Below are 21180 nucleotides of genomic sequence, written 5' to 3'. Positions count from 1 at the left end.
TTGGGGTTTCTTCTGTGTGTTGATTGGTTCTGATCTCTGCCTAGTGTGTATATTTAGTTTAGTGAATGCTCCTACATGAACCAGTAGTTGTAACTCTTCCATAGTTGCATTATCATTTATTTTGTTGTGTATGATTGTGTTGATAGTTGTTACTGTTGTTTCGACTTGTGGGTTATTTGGTGGTCTATGCAAGAGTGGTCTAATGTCTGTATTTGTGTCTTTGTATTCTATATATGTCAACTTAAATTTGTCCTCTATATCTAACATGTGTGTCTCTTCATGTTCTTCTTGTGCTTGTTCTGGTGGCTGTCCTAAGATTTCGTTTTCCTCTGATTGTTTAATTGATGCGTGTTGTTCTTTGTTTGTTTTCTCTGGGATGTTTGAGTCCATTACTGTATTTTCTACTTCTTCTGATTGCACATTATTTTGTTCCAGTACTTGTTGTACTTGTTGTTTGATGTTTTCTAATTCTGACTGGGGTATCCTGTTATTTTTGATTATTACACGAATCTGATCAGCCAGTCGTTGTTCTGTTAAAAATTTTAATTCTGGGTATCTGGTAATAAATGTTGTGTATACTTGTGATCTGTATCCAGTTGTGTTGGTTCCTAAGTTTGTTGCTTCGAAATAACAGAACATGAGGTGTCGGTTAACTTCATCTGACCATCTCATCCTTTGTCTTTGTTTTCCTTCTAGAGTGGTTGCAGGAAGCATATCCTGCAAAACACTTCTATTTGGATTTAAATCATTTGCCGTGTGGCTAGCAGTCTCGTTACCATTGTGGACGGGCATAGGGTTCAAGTGTCATCCCCGACCATGACAGCACTTGTCCGAGGCTTCATTAGTTCTGTCCTGAACCAACTAATCACACTAAAAGTGGGGTTAGGCCTATTAGTGGTTTGTTCTTTTCGTCGCCTTTTACGACTGGCAGAACATACCGGAGGCCTATTCTTTTCCCAGACCTGCACGGCGATTATTATTATTATTGTTATTGTTATTACTATCATTATTATTATTATTTTTGTAACAGCAGCATATTATGCTTATGAATATTCTTCTTTGTCCACTAGCTTCACTCGTGAAGTCAGCAGGTTCCAGCCTGTCAGGGCCCACACACGTGGTGACCTCGGACTCTTCCACGCAGGATCCTGTAGTACAGCTTCCAGCGTGCTGGAGCAGGATAGCGAGGTGCTAATGTCAGTGTCAGAGACTGCATTTGAGGGGGCTTCACAGTACTGGACTCGTTCGTATGCGCCATCCATTGATCATAGCACAAGAGACGCACAACCATCAACGCACGAACAGCAGGCTAACCACGCTGGTGTGGATGTTGTGGATGAGGAGATACCGACCTCCAGTGCACCAAAGCCTATACTGTTCGCTTCATGCTGTGTGTTACAGTTAGTGGTTCAAAGTGACTTCATGTAGGACTTGAAGTTTCACAAGACTGTAGCCTGTCAACTGTGCTAGTGCTCGAAAATGTGCCAAAAAATATTAAAGTTAGGTTTTCTGACTATGAGTGGGATGAACTCTGTCGTGTAAAAACATACATCAAGAAGCACATGACCACCGAATACGCTCCATCCCACTCCTACCAGGACATGTACTGCAGCAGTCTAACTGTGAGTACTCTGTCAATGTATGCTACACTAAGAATTAAAAGTGCTGAGTGTCATAGTATTTTCATGCAGCACTCGACTATTGATAACTTATTCAATCTAGACATGGCAGTAACTACTACAATAGAGAGACTAAATAGAACGTGCACATATGTTCAAGCTGTATACAGCGACATTAACTGGCTCATACTGTAGCATTCGCATAGAAGATACAGATCATTGTTTTAGTACCTGTACAACTGCAGTGTCGAAGTCTTGTGCCATTCCTCGAATAGGTGTTGAAAATATTGAACTCTAATTTACTGATGGAATACCAGACAATTGCGATGCACATACAACATTACGAGATATACGTGCTGAATTTGAGGGTTATAAGAAACAACTACACTCCTGGAAATGGAAAAAAGAACACATTGACACCGGTGTGTCAGACCCACCATACTTGCTCCGGACACTGCGAGAGGGCTGTACAAGCAATGATCACACGCACGGCACAGCGGACACACCAGGAACCGCGGTGTTGGCCGCCGAATGGCGCTAGCTGCGCAGCATTTGTGCACCGCCGCCGTCAGTGTCAGCCAGTTTGCCGTGGCATACGGAGCTCCATCGCAGTCTTTAACACTGGTAGCATGCCGCGACAGCGTGGACGTGAACCGTATGTGCAGTTGACGGACTTTGAGAGAGGGCCTATAGTGGGCATGCGGGAGGCCGGGTGGACGTACCGTCGAATTGCTCAACACGTGGGGCGTGAGGTCTCCACAGTACATCGATGTTGTCGCCAGTGGTCGGCGGAAGGTGCACGTGCCCGTCGACCTGGGACCGGACCGCAGCGACGCACGGATGCACGCCAAGACCGTAGGATCCTACGCAGTGCCGTAGGGGACCGCACCGCCACTTCCCAGCAAATTAGGGACACTGTTGCTCCTGGGGTATCGGCGAGGACGATTCGCAACCGTCTCCATGAAGCTGGGCTACGGTCCCGCACACCGTTAGGCCGTCTTCCGCTCACACCCCAACATCGTGCAGCCCGCCTCCAGTGGTGTCGCGACAGGCGTGAATGGAGGGACGAATGGAGACGTGTCGTCTTCAGCGATGAGAGTCGCTTCTGCCTTGGTGCTAATGATGGTCGTATGCGTGTTTGGCGCCGTGCAGGTGAGCGCCACAATCAGGACTGCATACGACCGAGGCACACAGGGCCAACACCCGGCATCATGGTGTGGGGAGCGATCTCCTACACTGGCCGTACACCACTGGTGATCGTCGAGGGGACACTGAATAGTGCACGGTACATCCAAACCGTCATCGAACCCATCGTTCTACCATTCCTAGACCGGCAAGGGAACTTGTTGTTCCAACAGGACAATGCACGTCCGCATGTATCCCGTGCCACGCAACGTGCTCTAGAAGGTGTAAGTCAACTACCCTGGCCAGCAAGATCTCCGGATCTGTCCCCCATTGAGCATGTTTGGGACTGGATGAAGCGTCGTCTCACGCGGTCTGCACGTCCAGCACGAACGCTGGTCCAACTGAGGCGCCAGGTGGAAATGGCATGGCAAGCCGTTCCACAGGACTACATCCAGCATCTCTACGATCGTCTCCATGGGAGAATAGCAGCCTGCATTGCTGCGAAAGGTGGATATACACTGTACTAGTGCCGACATTGTGCATGCTCTGTTGCCTGTGTCTATGTGCCTGTGGTTCTGTCAGTGTGATCATGTGATGTATCTGACCCCAGGAATGTGTCAATAAAGTTTCCCCTTCCAGGGACAATGAATTCACGGTGTTCTTATTTCAATTTCCAGGAGTGTATTTTCGAAATACTGTACTTCTGTTGCACCACTTAAAAAAGAATGAACCTACTGTTTTCCATGCTGATCATAATTGTATATCGTGAATTAATAAATATATTTATAATATTAAATTTCTCTTTGTCTTTTTTATTTCTCTAGACAAAAATGTCACATACCTTAATGCACGTTAGTATACGTTAATGTATGTGACACTCTTCCCTTTAAATATACCACTTGGAGTTCATTCTATCGTGTAGCTGTTGTAGCTCAGTTGGTAAGGTGACTGTGCTAGAGTGGCTACACACACATATTATTTATCATATAAAAGCCTATTGCACGTCAGCACCTAGCACAGTAGGTATCATGGAAGGCTGGGTGAAGCGCCCTCGCCACAAGGACTTTGTTGTAGGTGACTGGTCCTGTGATGATGACCAAGACCAGAAGACCAATAAGAAGAAGGAGAATGGAGCACTGCTTCCCAACAGCATACGAGTGATAATTGTAGGTCCTTCCAACTGTGGTAAGATAAATGTCCTCATGGCTCTGTTAACACACATAGACGGAGTCTGCTTCGAGCACCTTTACGTCTTCTCCAAAACACTCTTTCAACCCAAGTACCAGTTACTGCAGAAAATATTAGATGGTGTAATGTACAGAGCATTCAGTGAAAGCGACGACATCCCCCCCACATGAAGAGGTATAGCCTAACACTGTCTTCATATTTGCTGATGTGGCTATTGAAAAGCAGGATCAAATTCGTAGATATTTCAGCTTTGGTCGTCATATAGGTGTTGACGTATTTTATCAGAGTCAGACATATTCCAGGATCCCAAAAGAGTTGGTGATGGATAATGCCAACCTCATAATAGCCTTCAAACAAGACAATCTCAATTTAAAACACATTTACCACGCTCATGTAGGGACCGACATGTCATACAATGAATTTATAAAGATATGTGCTGATTGTTGGAACCACTCACAATACGGGTTTCTCGTTATTGATGAAAGTCGGAAACTGAATGATGGTAGGTATAGCCAGAACTTCCAAGAGTTTCTCCGTATATAAACGTACAAAATAGCTGAGTGCGTCAGTAGACACTACACCATGGATAAATTCGCATTCATGGCAGATGCTCAGTCTGAGACATTAAGTGTGCATAGACAGAATGCTCGCATGTACACTGAATCTTGAGGCAAGACTTGGTGAGGTTGTAAGGGAATTAAAGGACACTCAGAAACTTCTTGCGCTTAACCAAAATCGGCTAGAGAATAGAATTAGCGCATTTGAGGGGAAGATAGAAGCTGAGGTTGTTGTTATTGAAGATGGAGGTGTAGGAAACAAGAATAAGAAGAACAATAACAAAGCATATATAAAACCATGTGATATGTAGAGCTCTGATTAGTATGCTCCGAGATGTCGACAGAGCATAAAGTCATTCAGGCGTGCAAAGCAGTTCGAGAGAAATTACTTTTCCTGAGGTTGGGACATACGGATCGTGAACAAACACTAAGAGAAACTTTTAAACCTGTTACCGACTCTATCAGTAAGATGGCGTCGCGTGATAATGATCCAATCACAGAATTCACCAACCAGCATGGGGCGGGTAAGATAGATAGAACATTTGGTGTCAGCCGGGAGAGACCGTACATGCTAGGCTCTCAAACTATAAGTTTTTCTGATAGCACAATACGCATCGGGGATACAGAGTTTAAAAGAACACCTCGCTTAATGAATCTAATCTTCCTAAGGCCTCAAAAAACTTAAAATACTCTACCAATGGACGCAAAGTGTATGGTGAAATACTACAATTGACTGAGCTGTATAAAAATCGTGACGGAACACTGAGAAACCCGCAAAACTCTAAATACGCAATCATTATACAATCTTTACTGAATGAGCAACCTAAAAGCATTGGTGAGGGTGTAGACTTTCAGCATAAAGGTGTGAGCAATCAACTCCTGCAGTATATATATTATGATGAGCTGGATGAACTAATAGACAGACTTTGACTGTTGATGGCTTCGGCTGCTGCGGGCAATACAGCTCATTCGAATGGGGTTGTTTCGATAATCTCTGAGCTTCGAGAGAGAGGTATGATTGAATAAGTATGGAGACGGTAGTTCGAGAATTGCACAAGCCAGCAGGCAAAACATACCCTCGTAGGCATGTTATGTTTACAGGGCTGGATGACTTGTGGCAGGCTGATCTTGTAGATATGAGTCAATATTCACATGAGAATAATGGATTCAAATACATTTTAATGGTTATTGATACATACTCTAAATTCGCAAGGGTATTATCTGTCAAAACTAAAACTGGTAGAGATGTTGCTGTAGTGTTTGAGAGTTTGCTGCAGACAGGAACGAATTGATGCCTGGACAATCTTCAAACCAATCATGATGAGTTTTACAATGAGCATTTCAAGACTGTGATGGTGAGGTACGGGATACACCACTACTCCACGTTTACCCACCTGAAAGCTAGCATCGTGGAGCGTTTGAACAGAACAGTCAAAGCTCAAATATGGATGCGTTTTAATCTTCGTGGTTCGTGCAAGTGGCTAGATATCATCCCACAGATAATTGCGCGGTATAATCGAACCAAACATACACTCCTGGAAATTGAAATAAGAACACCGTGAATTCATTGTCCCAGGAAAGGGAAACTTTATTGACACATTCCTGGGGTCAGATACATCACATGATCACACTGACAGAACCACAGGCACATAGACACAGGCAACAGAGCATGCACAATGTCGGCACTAGTACAGTGTATATCCACCTTTCGCAGCAATGCAGGCTGCTATTCTCCCATGGAGACGATCGTAGAGATGCTGGATGTAGTCCTGTGGAACGGCTTGCCATGCCATTTCCACCTGGCGCCTCAGTTGGACCAGCGTTCGTGCTGGACGTGCAGACCGCGTGAGACGACGCTTCATCCAGTCCCAAACATGCTCAATGGGGGACAGATCCGGAGATCTTGCTGGCCAGGGTAGTTGACTTACACCTTCTAGAGCACGTTGGGTGGCACGGGATACATGCGGACGTGCATTGTCCTGTTGGAACAACAAGTTCCCTTGCCGGTCTAGGAATGGTAGAACGATGGGTTCGATGACGGTTTGGATGTACCGTGCACTATTCAGTGTCCCCTCGACGATCACCAGTGGTGTACGGCCAGTGTAGGAGATCGCTCCCCACACCATGATGCCGGGTGTTGGCCCTCTGTGCCTCGGTCGTATGCAGTCCTGATTGTGGCGCTCACCTGCACGGCGCCAAACACGCATACGACCATCATTAGCACCAAGGCAGAAGCGACTCTCATCGCTGAAGACGACACATCTCCATTCGTCCCTCCATTCACGCCTGTCGCGACACCACTGGAGGCGGGCTGCACGATGTTGGGGTGTGAGCGGAAGACGGCCTAACGGTGTGCGGGACCGTAGCCCAGCTTCATGGAGACGGTTGCGAATGGTCCTCGCCGATTCCCCAGGAGCAACAGTGTCCCTAATTTGCTGGGAAGTGGCGGTGCGGTCCCCTACGGCACTGCGTAGGATCCTACGGTCTTGGCGTGCATCCGTGCGTCGCTGCGGTCCGGTCCCAGGTCGACGGGCACGTGCACCTTCCGCCGACCACTGGCGACAACCTCGATGTACTGTGGAGACCTCACGCCCCACGTGTTGAACAATTCGGCGGTACGTCCACCCGGCCTCCCGCATGCCCACTATACGCCCTCGCTCAAAGTCCGTCAACTGCACATACAGTTCACGTCCACGCTATCGCGGCATGCTACCAGTGTTAAAGACTGCGATGGAGCTCCGTATGCCACGGCAAACTGGCTGACACTGACGGCGGCGGTGCACAAATGCTGCGCAGCTAGCGCCATTCGACGGCCAACACCGAGGTTCCTGGTGTGTCCGCTGTGCCGTGCGTGTGATCATTGCTTGTACAGCCCTCTCGCAGTGTCCGGAGCAAGTATGGTGGGTCTGACACACCGGTGTCAATGTGTTCTTTTTTCCATTTCCAGGAGTGTATATCTTAAAAGATGTCAAGGGTGAAGAACTTGCAGGATGCTTTTATACGGAGGAATTGCAGAAGAGTTCTGAGCCAGATGTATTTCTCATCGAACTCATGACAAGACGTCGCAGGAACAGAGCGCTAGTTAAATGGTTAGGATTCCCAATCATTAGAAAACAGTTGGATTGACGCTGACGAGTTAGTATATAACAGGGAGCGTAGACCTCTATCTCATCAGTAGCGTACCATGCATGATAGGAGGCACACCATAATAAAGAGGTGGAGGTGGTATCCTCGACAAATTGCCTGTTGAATTGCACATTCCGGGGTATAACTTCTGTGGGCCTGCAACAAAGCTTCAGAAGCGCCTGGCACGCGGTGGTAGAGGTATTAACTACTAGACGAAGCCTGCCTTGAACACGACCTCGCATACACTGCAAATAAAGATCTCCCAGCACGCCACGTTGCCGACCGAATATTAGCCGATAAAGCTAAGCAAATAAGACGAAGAAAAGATCTCGGAATAGGTCAGCGCGTTGCTGCATTCGTATTTGATAAAACCATGCGTGGAAAAATTAAGTTGGGCTTGGGGGTGATGAATTTCAAACGAATTATGAATGCAGCGCGAACGGCTTTGGGGGTGAAAAAGAAGAAACCCGGTTGTTTGAAAAACTGTATTCTCACATCGATGTGTGCAGCTAAACGTGTGTTGAAGAGGGGGGGGGGGGTGAGAAGAACGAGAAGAAGAAGACTGCAGTTAAACCACCTAGGGTCCTACCACTACCAAACACATCAGGTGGAATTATTCCGTTCTCCGTTCCAGCCCTTGCAGCTCTGTTTGCGGTAGGCTCACTTACAGGTGGAGCTGCAGCCGTAGCCAAGACGGTAAAAAATGCACATATCCATCTAGAGGAAGCCAGAAGACATAATTGGGCCATGGAAGCAGCAGCTATCGGAAAGGGTCTCTACTCGAAACCATACAGGAAAGGACTAGGTCTCTTCATAAATAAAAAAAAGTCCGTTAGTTATCCTACCTGATCGAGCACTCACGAATAAAGATCTCGTTAATACTGTTAAAGAAAAACTTCACATTCCTGGATTCCGTGGCTTCTTAATGCGGGATACATTACCGAAAACCATGTGGCGGAGTAATGAGTGCGGAATTGTAAATTTAGTTGTTGCTGGGGGCTCAGGTACCCATTGGGTGGCGTATGTTAAGAAAAGTGCAAATATAGTAAAATATTTCAATTCATTTGGGAATTTACAGCCACCTGAACAACTACAACGCTACTTTACCAGCACAAGACATGTTTTCTACAATTTCCGGCGATATCAGAACTTTAACACATAAATGTGCGGGCATCTCTGTGTTATGTTCCTCATGACAGCCATGACAAATTAGCCTTCGCCTGCATCAGCGGGCCTCTGGAATGTGCGCTATATTTAGACCAAGCAGTGAGAAGTCTGGAATCCGCGCTTTCACCTCTCCTCGTCAGAGCCGGTGCGAACATCCACACGTATAAAAGAGCCATCATTGAACGCACACCTATCATTTGAGATTTAGATGCAATGTCGTACACTCTGACTTTAAAAGAGTGAGGATCAGTATTACGTGCAAATTACTTTCCACCGATTGATTTAAGTGCAGGAGACTGGAGTATTGCACTGATTGGTCTGGAGACGTATAACAGCATTCCAAATATCACTAAGAGCAACAGTGAACTGCATCTGGAAATTGATGGTTGGAAGGAGATTCAACAAATACAACCTGGTGCCTACGATACTGATGATTTAAACGAAGTCTTAAAACAGTCAGGAAAAGGTATTGAACTATGCGCAAACATTAATACTGTTAAATCTGAAATACGGACAGAGAGTGCTACGATCGACTTTAGACTCAGTAGGTCCACTGCTAGGTTTTGCAAAGGATCGTGTTTTGGTGAAAGATGCGAGTAAATTTTACGAATCGGATCAAGCTGTAGATATACAGGGTGATTCAAAAAGAATACCACAACTTTAAAAATGTGTATTTAATGAAAGAAACATAATATAACCTTCTGTTATACATCATTACAAAGAGTATTTAAAAAGGTTTTTTTTCACTCAAGAACAAGTTCAGAGATGTTCAATATGGCCCCCTCCAGACACTCGAGCAATATCAACCTGATACTCCAACTCGTTCCACACTCTCTGTAGCATATCAGGCATAACAGTTTGGATAGCTGCTGTTATTTCTCGTTTCAAATCATCAATGGTGGCTGGGAGAGGTGGCCGAAACACCATATCCTTAACATACCCCCATAAGAAAAAATCGCAGGGGTTAAGATCAGGGCTTCTTGGAGGCCAGTGATGAAGTGCTCTGTCACGGGCTGCCTGGCGGCCGATCCATCGCCTCAGGTAGTTGACGTTCAGGTTTCATAACTAACCTTTATCGTAGGACTCTCCATACAGTTGATTGTGGAATTTGCAGCTCTTTGCTAGCTCTGCGAGTCGATTTTCCTGGGCTGTGAACAAATGCTTGCTGGTTGCGTGCTACATTTTCATCACTCGTTCTCGGCCGTCCAGAACTTTTCCCTTTGCACAAACACCCATTCTCTGTAAACGGTTTATACCAACGTTTAATACACCACCTATCAGGAAGTTTAACACCATACTTCGTTCGAAATGCACGCTGAACAACTGTCGTCGATTCACTTCTGCCGTACTCAATAACACAAAAAGCTTTCTGTTGAGCGGTCGCCATCTTAGCTTCAACTGACGCTGACGCCTAGTCAACAGCGCCTCAAGCGAACAAATGTGCAACTAAATGAAACTTTATAGCTCCCTTAATTCGCCGACAGATAGTGCTTAGCTCTGCCTTTTGTTGTTGCAGAGTTTTAAATTCCTGAAGTTGTGGTATTCTTTTTGAATCACCCTGTACTACCAGTCAGCACAATCCACGTTGAGAGCAATATTGCCACAAACTCATACCTCAACGATAAGTTGATTTACTCAATTTACGGATTCTTCTCTACTGTTGGTACTGGGTATAAAATAGTTCAAGCCCCCACAAACGCTATATATCTCCCAGTGACAGTTCAGACATTGGATTACCTAGAACTGCGTAATGTTGACCAGAATAATCAGCTTGTTAACTTTCGAGGAGATCATTGTACGCTTGCATCTAAGGCAAGATGGGAGTAAGGTATAAAGCTAGCACACCGAGCTCACAACCCGTCAGTGTATTGCTGAAGGGCAAGGTGATACTACGCCTTAATTACGAATTCCTTGTTTCAGCAGGTTTCAAACTGCAAAATGATGTCGCTCAGCATAACTCAGTCAGTAGAGTATGATGATCGAATTATATGTCATGAATACCACTCATACAAACCGTACGCTTCAAGCACATTTAACAAAAATGATGAAATTAGGATTGTTATCCAGCATCAGGGCGCCTTAACATTGCCTTACAAGAGCTTCGTGCATCTGGACTGTACATTTAAGAAAGCTGACGGCACAGGGGTAACGCTATCGAAGTTCACGCGAAATGCTCTAGCATTCCTGTTTCAAGAGATACGTTATGAACTTAACAGTATAGAAATAGATTGCGGATGCAATGTCGGCATAATGTCAACCCTTAAACATACGTTTCAGCCTCAGCTTCTGATTCAAGCAGCTTGGACAATGTGGGATGGTTCATAGATGCGCCGGATGGTGAGGGGAGATACAGTCGATTTACCGCATGCGTGCCATTAAAAATGCTCATGGGTTATTTTGAGGACATGCAAAGAATTATTATGAACGCTAAACAGGAACTTATTTTGCTGCGGAGTGCAAGTGACGCGAATTCATTCGTTCAAACAGCTGCAGAGAATGTTCAAATTATGATTAATAGCATAGTATGGAAAATGCCTCACATCACTGTTGCTGACGAGGAACACATGAAGCTCGTAAAAGTTCTGAATGCCGACACCTATCTACCACTAACCTTCCGATCATGGGAGCTTTTTGAATACCCAGTCCTATCTACAGCATCCACACATACTTGGGCTATTAAAACATCAGTGCAATTGGATGCACCTCGATTCATCATACTCGCATTTCAGACTCAAAGGCGTGGCAATGTATCAAAGGACTCAACTGAATTCGACCACTGCAAGTTAACTAACGCCAGAGTCTACCTGAATTCCGAATACTACCCATACGAGAATCTAGATCAACAGTGGGACAGCAATGTACACAGTCTTGCATTTGACATGTATGCAAGATTCCGACCATCTTATTATGAAGGCGTTGAAAATGGAGGATGCCTACAGAGTCCACAGAGCTTCAAGAAGCTAGCACCAATAATCGTGATTGACTGTTGAAAACAGAAAGAGATAATTAAAACAGGGCCTGTAGATGTACGGATTGAATTTGAATCTTCAAAAAACTTCCCAGATCACACTGCAGTGTATGCTCTAGTTCTGCATGATCATGTGGTTAAGTACTGCTCGCTCACTGGTGTAGTGCAACGAATTGTATAAATTAATTGGTGCTCTGCTCTGCTAGCTCTAAGGCAGATCACGATGTTACCCCAAGATGTGAGGATCGTAGCTGACATACAAGGATTTTACTATGACGAAAGTAGGTGATTCATAATTATAAACTGTGCGTTAATAGCATTTACAAAAAGTGATGGAATCATAGGAACATTTGCATCAAGAGTTTCATCGCCGAAACCATTCAAGGAAGTGAAGTGAATTAAAACATGTAGAAGTGCAATGTGGTTAACACACTTCTATAATGGAATTCACCGGGATGACCCTGGCATCTCTTATAAAGATTTGGTGCGAGTGCTCCGAGTATTTGATCACAAGGAGACAATCATCTACGTTAAAGGTGATGCAAAGATTACCTGGCTGTGTCGAATATTTAAATTTCTATTCTCTACCATCTGGTGAGCAAGATGTATGAAACAGGTGAAATACCCTCAGACTACAAGAAGAATATAATAATTCCAATCCCAAAGAAAGCAGGTGCTGACAGATGTGAAAATTACCGAACAATCAGTTTAATAAGCCACAGCTGCAAAATACTAACACGAATTCCTTACAGACAAATGGAAAAACTAGTAGAAGCCGACCTCGGGGAAGATCAGTTTGGATTCTGTACAAATAAAGGAACACGTGAGGCAATACTGACCTTACGACTTATCTTAGAAGAAAGATGAAGGAAAGGCAAACCTACGTTTCTAGCATTTGTAGACTTAGAGAAAGCTTTTGACAATGTTGACTGGAATACTCTCTTTCAAATTCTAAATGTGGCAGGGGTAAAATACAGGGAGCGAAAGGCTATTTACAATTTGTACAGAAACCAGATGGCAGTTATAAGAGTCGAGGGACATGAAAGGGAAGCAGCGGTTGGGAAGGGAGTAAGACAGGGTTGTAGCCTCTCCCCGATGTTATTCAATCTGTATATTGAGCAAGCAGTAAAGGAAACAAAAGAAAACTTCGGAGTAGGTATTAAAATCCATGGAGAAGAAATAAAAACTTTGAGGTTCGCCGATGACATTGTAATTTTTTCAGAGACAGCAAAGGACTTGGAAGAGCAGTTGAACGGAATGGATGGTATCTTGAAGGGAGGATATAAGATGAACATCAACAAAAGCAAAACGAGGATAATGGAATGTAGTCGTATTAAGTCGGGTGATGCTGAGGGAATTAGATTAGGAAATGAGACACTTAAAGTAGTAAAGGAGTTTTGCTATTTGGGGAGCAAAATAACTGATGATGGTCGAAGTAGAGAGGATATAAAATGTAGACTGGCAACGGCAAGGAAAGCGTTTCTGAAGAAGAGAAATTTGTTAACATCGACTATAGATTTAAGTGTCAGGAAGTCATTTCTGAAAGTATTTGCATGGAGTGTAGCCATGTATGGAAGTGAAACATGGACGGTAAATAGTTTGGACAAGAAGAGAATAGAAGCTTTTGAAATGTGGTTCTACAGAAGAATGCTGAAGATTAGATGAGTAGATCACATAACTAATGAGGAAGTATTGAATAGGATTGGGGAGAAGAGAAGTTTGTGGCACAACTTGACCAGAAGAAGGGATCGGTTGGTAGGACATGTTCTGAGGCATCAAGGGATCACCAATTTAGTATTGGAGGGCAGCGTGGAGGGTAAAAATCGTAGGGGGAGACCAAGAGATGAATACACTAAGCAGATTCAGAAGGATGTAGGTTGCAGTAGGTACTGGGAGATGAAGAAGCTTGCACAGGATAGAGTAGCATGGAGAGCTGCATCAAACCAGTCTCAGGACTGAAGACCACAACAACAACAACAACCTGGAATTGTATGGATGTCGATCGACTCAAGAACATTTACGAAAAAAGTGCTTTTGTATCTGCATATGAGAATGTAAAATTACTTTTGGCTTGGATTACAAATAAATAATGATTTATAAAATTTGTTCATTTTGTTTCTTTTTATATACACCCAACGTCCGTAGAATGGTGGATATTGTATATGAAGCGAATTCCAATGGAACTATCTGAGGTGCATACCACAGCCTTGATGCGCTGAGTAACATTACCTGAGTCAACAATATGCCAGCTTTCACCTCACCTGTGTGGCGATGCGTCATTAGCCAGCCACGCAGCTGCTGGCATCAGGGGCTGAAAGAAAGTGCTAAGGTGCGCTGCCAGTAAAACCTTATAGGTCTATCTGAAGTGCAATGTGGCTGTATCCACGTTTTCTATACAGAAAGTACATTTATCATATTTCTGATAAAAAAGGATGATCATGATTGACGGTGAAATAATAATAACAAAATTCAACCTTTTTACAATAAAATAAGTGAATTTATTATTGAATTCAGAATTTTTAACACTATTTGAAAAATATCAATTTACAGTAACATGATTCAGTTTTCACATTTATATATGAGTTTACAGATACATGAATTGTTTTTGACGAAAAATATCGACGTTATGTTGTTTGAAGATACGTTTTCTCAGACCTTATATTATTCAGAAATATGAGCATTCTGCTCAGATAAATGATATATATATATATATATATATATATATATATATATATATATATATATATATATATATATACAACTAATGCAGGTGTACTACGACCTAATTACCCTATCTTACAAGGTAAATAATATTGCTAGTGACGTTCCACCCAAAAAAAGAAAATACTTTTAACTAAAGGCGAAAATATTTGTTTGAAGTGGGTGGCTCTGAACATTTTCCGCTATGACAAGGAATTGAAAATATATTTCATTCAAGTAAGTGGCTCTAGACAATTTTTTCCACTACAACAACCAAGTGAACATATATAACAAATTTAATTGGTGAAACTCATATACTTATAACTAGTTCTGACTGGATGGCTAGCGGTAGGTGAAACTTACAAGCTAAAATCTAATCTCTATACCAACTCAAACGGAAGCACACATGAGGTGCGAAAAGTTTTTTTTTTCTTCATATAGAAAGTAGAAGTCAAGCAGGAAAATTTATTTTTTCTTCATATATTACGTTCTAATAATGTTCAAAAAATATTTACATAAATATAGTTTTTTTAATTTTTTATTTTTATCATTTTCTTTCAAAAAATAATTAATATACTTAAACATACACACACATAAATGTAACACAGGCTCCCACACTCATTCAGACACTCAGACATGCACGGAAGCACGCAAAGTGATACACACCACACAACACTCTCATCCAATATTTACACTATGATAAAAGAGCCATACTATTTCCATGCATAACCCCCATTCACTGCATTCACACACTCCTTCCCTCTCTATCAATCAACCAGAGTCCCCCACCCCTACTTTCGTTTCAAGTAAATAGTGTGAGTATGGGAGGGTTTCCACCCCATCCCCACAAATGACTCTTTTATCATCATGAGGAGACAATCCGACTTTAGACTGTAGCACAGTGTACACCTTGTGACCTCGTGATTGAATGCTAGTTTGCTGAAACATGTGTGGGTGAACGCCTTCGAAGCTGCGACCATACAGGCATTGCAAATAGTCCTCGACCGTAAGAACACGAGATGCCATGCATCTAACATACTTTGCCTGCCTCTGAGTGCTGCCATCTATTGTACGATATGCATACATTTTGGACCTCAATCCCACAAACTCTGCAATTGGTAAATCATTCCACTCATCTTTCATGAGACCGATAACCTTCTTGTTCTGCTGAACAATACTATAAGGATTATTGGCCTCATAAGAAGACGTGTTGAATTCTTTACCATTGCACCTAATTATTTCATATGGATCGCAGTTCTTGATCCAGTAGATAAAGCTGTCTGTATGCATATAAAGTAACTTTGGTTCTACGAAATGAGGTTTCGCAAACTCATAGTGGAATCGGTACATGTAGAATTTGGAGATATCCAGTATGTACATCCTCGAATAGATGGGCTTCATAAACTCTACTGCAGTTTTCGACATCTCCAAAGCAACAAAGGTTTCATTGAAGATGGTGGGCTGATTAAAATTTGGCCTGGCAATACATTTTCTCACGCCATAACACCCATCCCATTCGGTTCTAATCACTATATAGCGTTCATTTCGCACATTCTGCATAGTTTTCCCGAAAATGGAATTATTCATTAATTTATAAAAGTCTTTTTCAAAATCATTAGTCCCGACCGCCCTCTTTTCGGTATTTGGTTCACTATACTCCTTCAACCATGGGACTGCTTGAAGGAGATTGCCCGGGTGACTCTAACAAGCTTCATCCCTAATCTGAGGCACTGCTGGAGGTTACAATAACGAATGATATACCTCTGCTTATCCCCAACAGTAGCCAGCAGTTTAGGGATGGTGGTTCCTAGCGGAATTTGTTGCTCTGGACATAATGGCAAGTCGCTTGTCTCTCCAAGCAAATTATTAGGGTATGCGATCTCTGCCTCAAGCACATACCCTACATCAGAATCAGCCATAAGACCCATTATTTGTCCACCTAATCCCTTGCATTCCTCTTTGGACAGCCAGCGAAACACCCCAATCAGCAGTGACTGCTGCATGGCGTGCCCGTATAAGTTGTTAACATCTAAGTACAAAATGTAACTAGAATCAATGGATGCGTTGTACTCGACACCCATCTGTGGGTTATTTGCCTTTGCATGACTGTAAACACATTGAAGTACCCCACAGGTGTGGAGAGCCTAACAGTTCATATATGCGATGATTTAGCAATGTGACAGAGACACCCGTGTCCAACAGAAATTTCACACGTTCTTCACAAATAATCAAATGAAAAAAAGTTTATTTGACTGATGTATTACTGTAGAAACTGCACACTTGCTACTTTTTTTTTTCTTTATTGTTATTTTAAAACCTGTACAACAGGCAGGCTGTCAGCAGCACTCTACGCTGCTCTTCAGCCATAGAATACACAATGAGAAAAAACGGTAAGAATACACATAAGTTACAGAATGGTGGGCAATAAAACAGTAGACACATAAAGACAAACACGGAGCCGTTCACACTTGACGATAATCCACACTGCAAACTGTTGATACGACGCACAAACACTGAAGATCGCGATGGCACAGGTGAACGATGGAGTGCGACAGTGAATACTAAACACTAAACACGACGACACACACGAGACACTGATGGCGATGATCTCCGGCGCACGAAAGTCCACGAAGCGTGTGCGAGTCTGGGGACCTGCCAAGAGAGGAGGGGGGGTAGAAGAGGGAGAGGGGAGAGCAGAGATGCCATGGGCAGAGGAGATAGGGGGAAGGGAGGAAGGGGGAGGGGACGCCGAGGGGAAGAGGGATGGAGGAAGGGGGATGGGGGAAAAGGAGAGAGAAGGGTGGGAGGGTGCCTAAAGGAAAGGACACAGGAAGTGGGGGGGAGGATCAAAGTTGATAGGAGGGGTAGATGAAGGGGAGGAGGACATCATCAGGGAAGGGGAGCTGGCGGAAGCCACCTTGGGAGAGGGTATGGAGGGTGGAGAGATGGAGACCGGGTGGGTCGTGGGAATACAGGCGCGGCAGTGGGCAGGGGTGGAGACGATGGGTGAGACAAGCAGATGAGGAGGATCGAGTTTGCGGGAGGTGTACAGGAGCCATATCCTTTCAAGGAAAAGGAGTAGGTGGGGGAAGGGGATGAGATCATACAGGATCCGCGTGGGGGAGGGGAGACGGATGCGATAGGCGAGGCGGAGAACATGGCGTTCAAGGATTTGTAGGGATTTATAAAAGGTAGGGGGAGGCCAGATGGGCGTAACAAAGGATAGGGCGGATGAGGGATTTATAGGTGTGGAGGATGGTGGAGGGGTCAAGACCCCACGTACGGCCGGAAAGGAGCTTGAGGAGACGGAGTTGGGAGCAGCTTGGATTGTCCAGAGATGGGGAGTCCAGGAGAGGCGACGGCCGAGGGTGACGCCAAGGTACTTAAGGGTGGGAGTGAGGGCAATAGGACGGCCATAGACGGTGAGATAGAAATCAAGGAGGCGGAAGGAAGGGGTGGTTTTGCCTACAATGATCGCCTGGGTTTTGGAGGGATTGACCTTGAGCAACCACTGGTTGCCTTGCTACTTGCAGACTTAGAATATACTGCATTAATGATACGGGCCTTGTGACGAGAATTTTGTGAGTGGGCTGAATTCTGATGTTTGTTCCGTTGCAAACATATGGATTGCACATATCCTTTCCAACCACAAGAGTAACACTGAGATTGTCAAGAGGGGCAGTCTTGGCGTTTGTGCTGTGTATAACAGTGAGGCCAAGACTTAATTTTGTTCGCCTGTGTGGCCGCCTGTCTAGCGAACTGCTTATGCGGCATGGAAGGTTGTTTACTCAGTGTGGCTAGCTAGCACACGCCGCCGGTACGGAATGGGGCGATCACAACTAAGGGAGTCAACCCGACAAATAGTTGGCTGCTCAAATGTATGAGCCGACAAGGCACCGGAATCGTACCGGTCTAATATTTGCACTACATGCTGAAATGATTGATTGGACTGTTTCAAAATTTGTTCTCTGATTTTGTCATCAGGCACATTGTACACGACCGTATCATGCAACATAACACCTAAATATAAAGAACTGCAAGCACATTTGAATTTGCATTTTCTTGTCATACTTTGCAAAACTCTTACCCACTCGCGATACGTTTGTTCTGGCCGTTTTTTGCAATTAAAGAATTGATACCTAGCTGCCACCACATTCACTTGTTGGTCATAATAGTTAGTTAACAAAGCAATTACTTGTTCATATGACAGTTCACTCAGAGTGGCGTTAGGGTGTAACTTCTGCATAAGTCTGAACACTGCACTTCCTACGTTGATAATAGATAAGGAAGTTTCACAGTACCTGGGATGTTGTGAGCTACCATATGCGCATTGAACTGGTGGAGCCACTCGAGCCATTCCTCATCTTTTTCAATAAACTGTCGAAAAGGCGGTGTAGCAGCTGTAGTAGGCGGTGCTTGTTCCGTTGGACGCGCAGCGTTGGCGAGTAGCTTCTGCACCGTGTTGAGCAGGGTAGAAATATGGTTCATCTGAAACTGAAACAACTGCATTAGCTGTGTGGCATCTAATAATTGCAACTGCGGCGCCTGAGCAAGGGGCGGGACAGGATTGCTGGGCATGTTGGAAGACACAAATGAAAAATATATCAAAGAAATTTTTCGCAACTCCCACACGAAAACACTTATTAGCAAAAACGACAAGAAACTGTTAAAGCAAAGCGAGCGCCCCTGCAAAGTAAAGAGAAGAGAGAATTAAGGTGCCTGCAAAGTTATGGCACGTAGTTCAGTTGATGACTCGTCGCCAGTTGTGGGGTCATGCCCACTCATTGCTTATAGAGTGCCTAGAGGATGTTAAGTTCTCGGAATGCTATACAACAATTCAAACAAATAACATTAGTAGTTTTATTTCTAGAAAGCAAATTGGCAGTAATTAACTTTCTCTGCTATGAGAGGTGACATGAAAACAGTAAAGACCATTAAGCACTTGATACGGATCACGACAATCTGATAGCGTAGCACAGATATACGTTACAGACTCGGGCCGACCTGAGCGGCTGAGGCTAGCAGGAGTGTAGCTTATATTCTCTTCTTCAAGGTGTCGCTCTTGGTGCAGCGCAGTCTAGATCCATGCACCGTTGGTCGAAATTTCCTCACTGCCTTCTCTGTTCCTGCGTTCCACATCTTCGTTCCGTTGCTTGCGGTTACGCCAGAACCCATGAAGATCGTTTAAACGCATTAATCCACGATTATCCATGTCAGTATACTTGAGGATTGGCAAATGTGAGTAGTAGAACAAAGAGAGCGGCATCCCACTCTCCACTGTTGCCAAATTTACTCAAGATGGCGGATCCAAGATGCCAAGATGTCGTAATGACATCATGGTGGGAAGTTCTCATTTTGGAGGGAAAATAGATCAATTGGGCTACCTCCACTAACCTAACCCCTCCCCTCCCCCCCCCCTCCCCACCACTAGGAAATGTTATCTCTACTAACCTAAGAAAATGGCGGAAAAAAGGGCATTTGGGCTATGTCCGCTAACCTACGTCATCTGACAGCCACCTCTTGCTAGACATTGGCGGGTAAATGACTCAGCCTGAGCTGGATAGGATGGATGTATGTCTTTATTTTCAGACTTTAGTTAAACAATTTGAGGCAGTACCACCATCAAGTGTATTCACCATGGGGCTAGAGTACAACTGACCTAGTACACAGTACTGCCACCAAAGGTCGCTGCCGTCCCTTCCATGATGTAATCCAAGACGGCGGTTTGGACGGCGAAAAATGGCGGCAAAAGGACTCAGCCCATTCGGAGGTGCTGGTATTATGGATGTAAGCCTTTATTTTGCAGGCAGTCTTTATTTAAACAGTTAGAGGCAGTACCTCCATCCAGTGTCCACTATGAGGTCCGGAGTCCAACTGACCTAGTACACAGTACTCCACCAGAAGGTGCTGTCGTCCCTTCCGTGACGTAATCCGAGATGGCGGTCTGGGGCGGGGGGGGGGGGTGGCAGGAAAAGGACTCAGCCCATTTGGGGCTGCTGGATAGGATGGATGTAAGCCTTTATTTTGCAGGCAGTCTTTATTTAAACGGTTAGAGGCAGTACCCCCATCCAGTGTGTCCACCATGAGGTCCGGAGTCCAACAGACCTAGTACACAGTACTGCCACCAGAGGGCACAGTAGTAACTTTGTGACATAATCGGAGATGACAGTGTGGGGGAAAATTGCAGGGAAAGGAATTAGTCTGTGATGGGCTGCTGGAGAGAGGAAGGTGCGTACTTTATTTATTTTGGAACAATTTATTTAGGGATGGATTTGACATAGTACATTTATTATACTGATACAAAACACTCGCTTTGACATGCCAGCACACAGAGCTTCAAACTACTTGTGAATCACGAAAATAATGCAGTACACTGATGTACAGACACACAAACAACTCGTGAATTACCTAAATAATGCATTGCACACCCTACAGAGCTGCAAACTACTCGTAAATCACCGAAATAATGCAGTACACGGATGTGCAGAGAGGCAAACAACTCGTAAATTGTCAAAATAATACATCTAAAAGACTGCAAACACGCTTGCTAATCATCAACTGCTGAAATCATGCACTGCACACCTGTTCACAAAATATGTAACAGACACCAAAACAATTCGCAAACTGTCAAAAGATAATGCATGTGTAACGCTCACAACTCTTAAACAGTCGAAAATAATCCAGTGCACGTAAAAAAATAAACACTTTCGAACTGTCATCAACCGCAACT

The sequence above is a fragment of the Schistocerca cancellata genome, chromosome 7 (genome assembly GCF_023864275.1).
Source record: "Schistocerca cancellata isolate TAMUIC-IGC-003103 chromosome 7, iqSchCanc2.1, whole genome shotgun sequence".
Lineage (NCBI taxonomy): Eukaryota > Metazoa > Arthropoda > Insecta > Orthoptera > Acrididae > Schistocerca > Schistocerca cancellata.
This window is presented reverse-complemented; position numbering follows the sequence as displayed.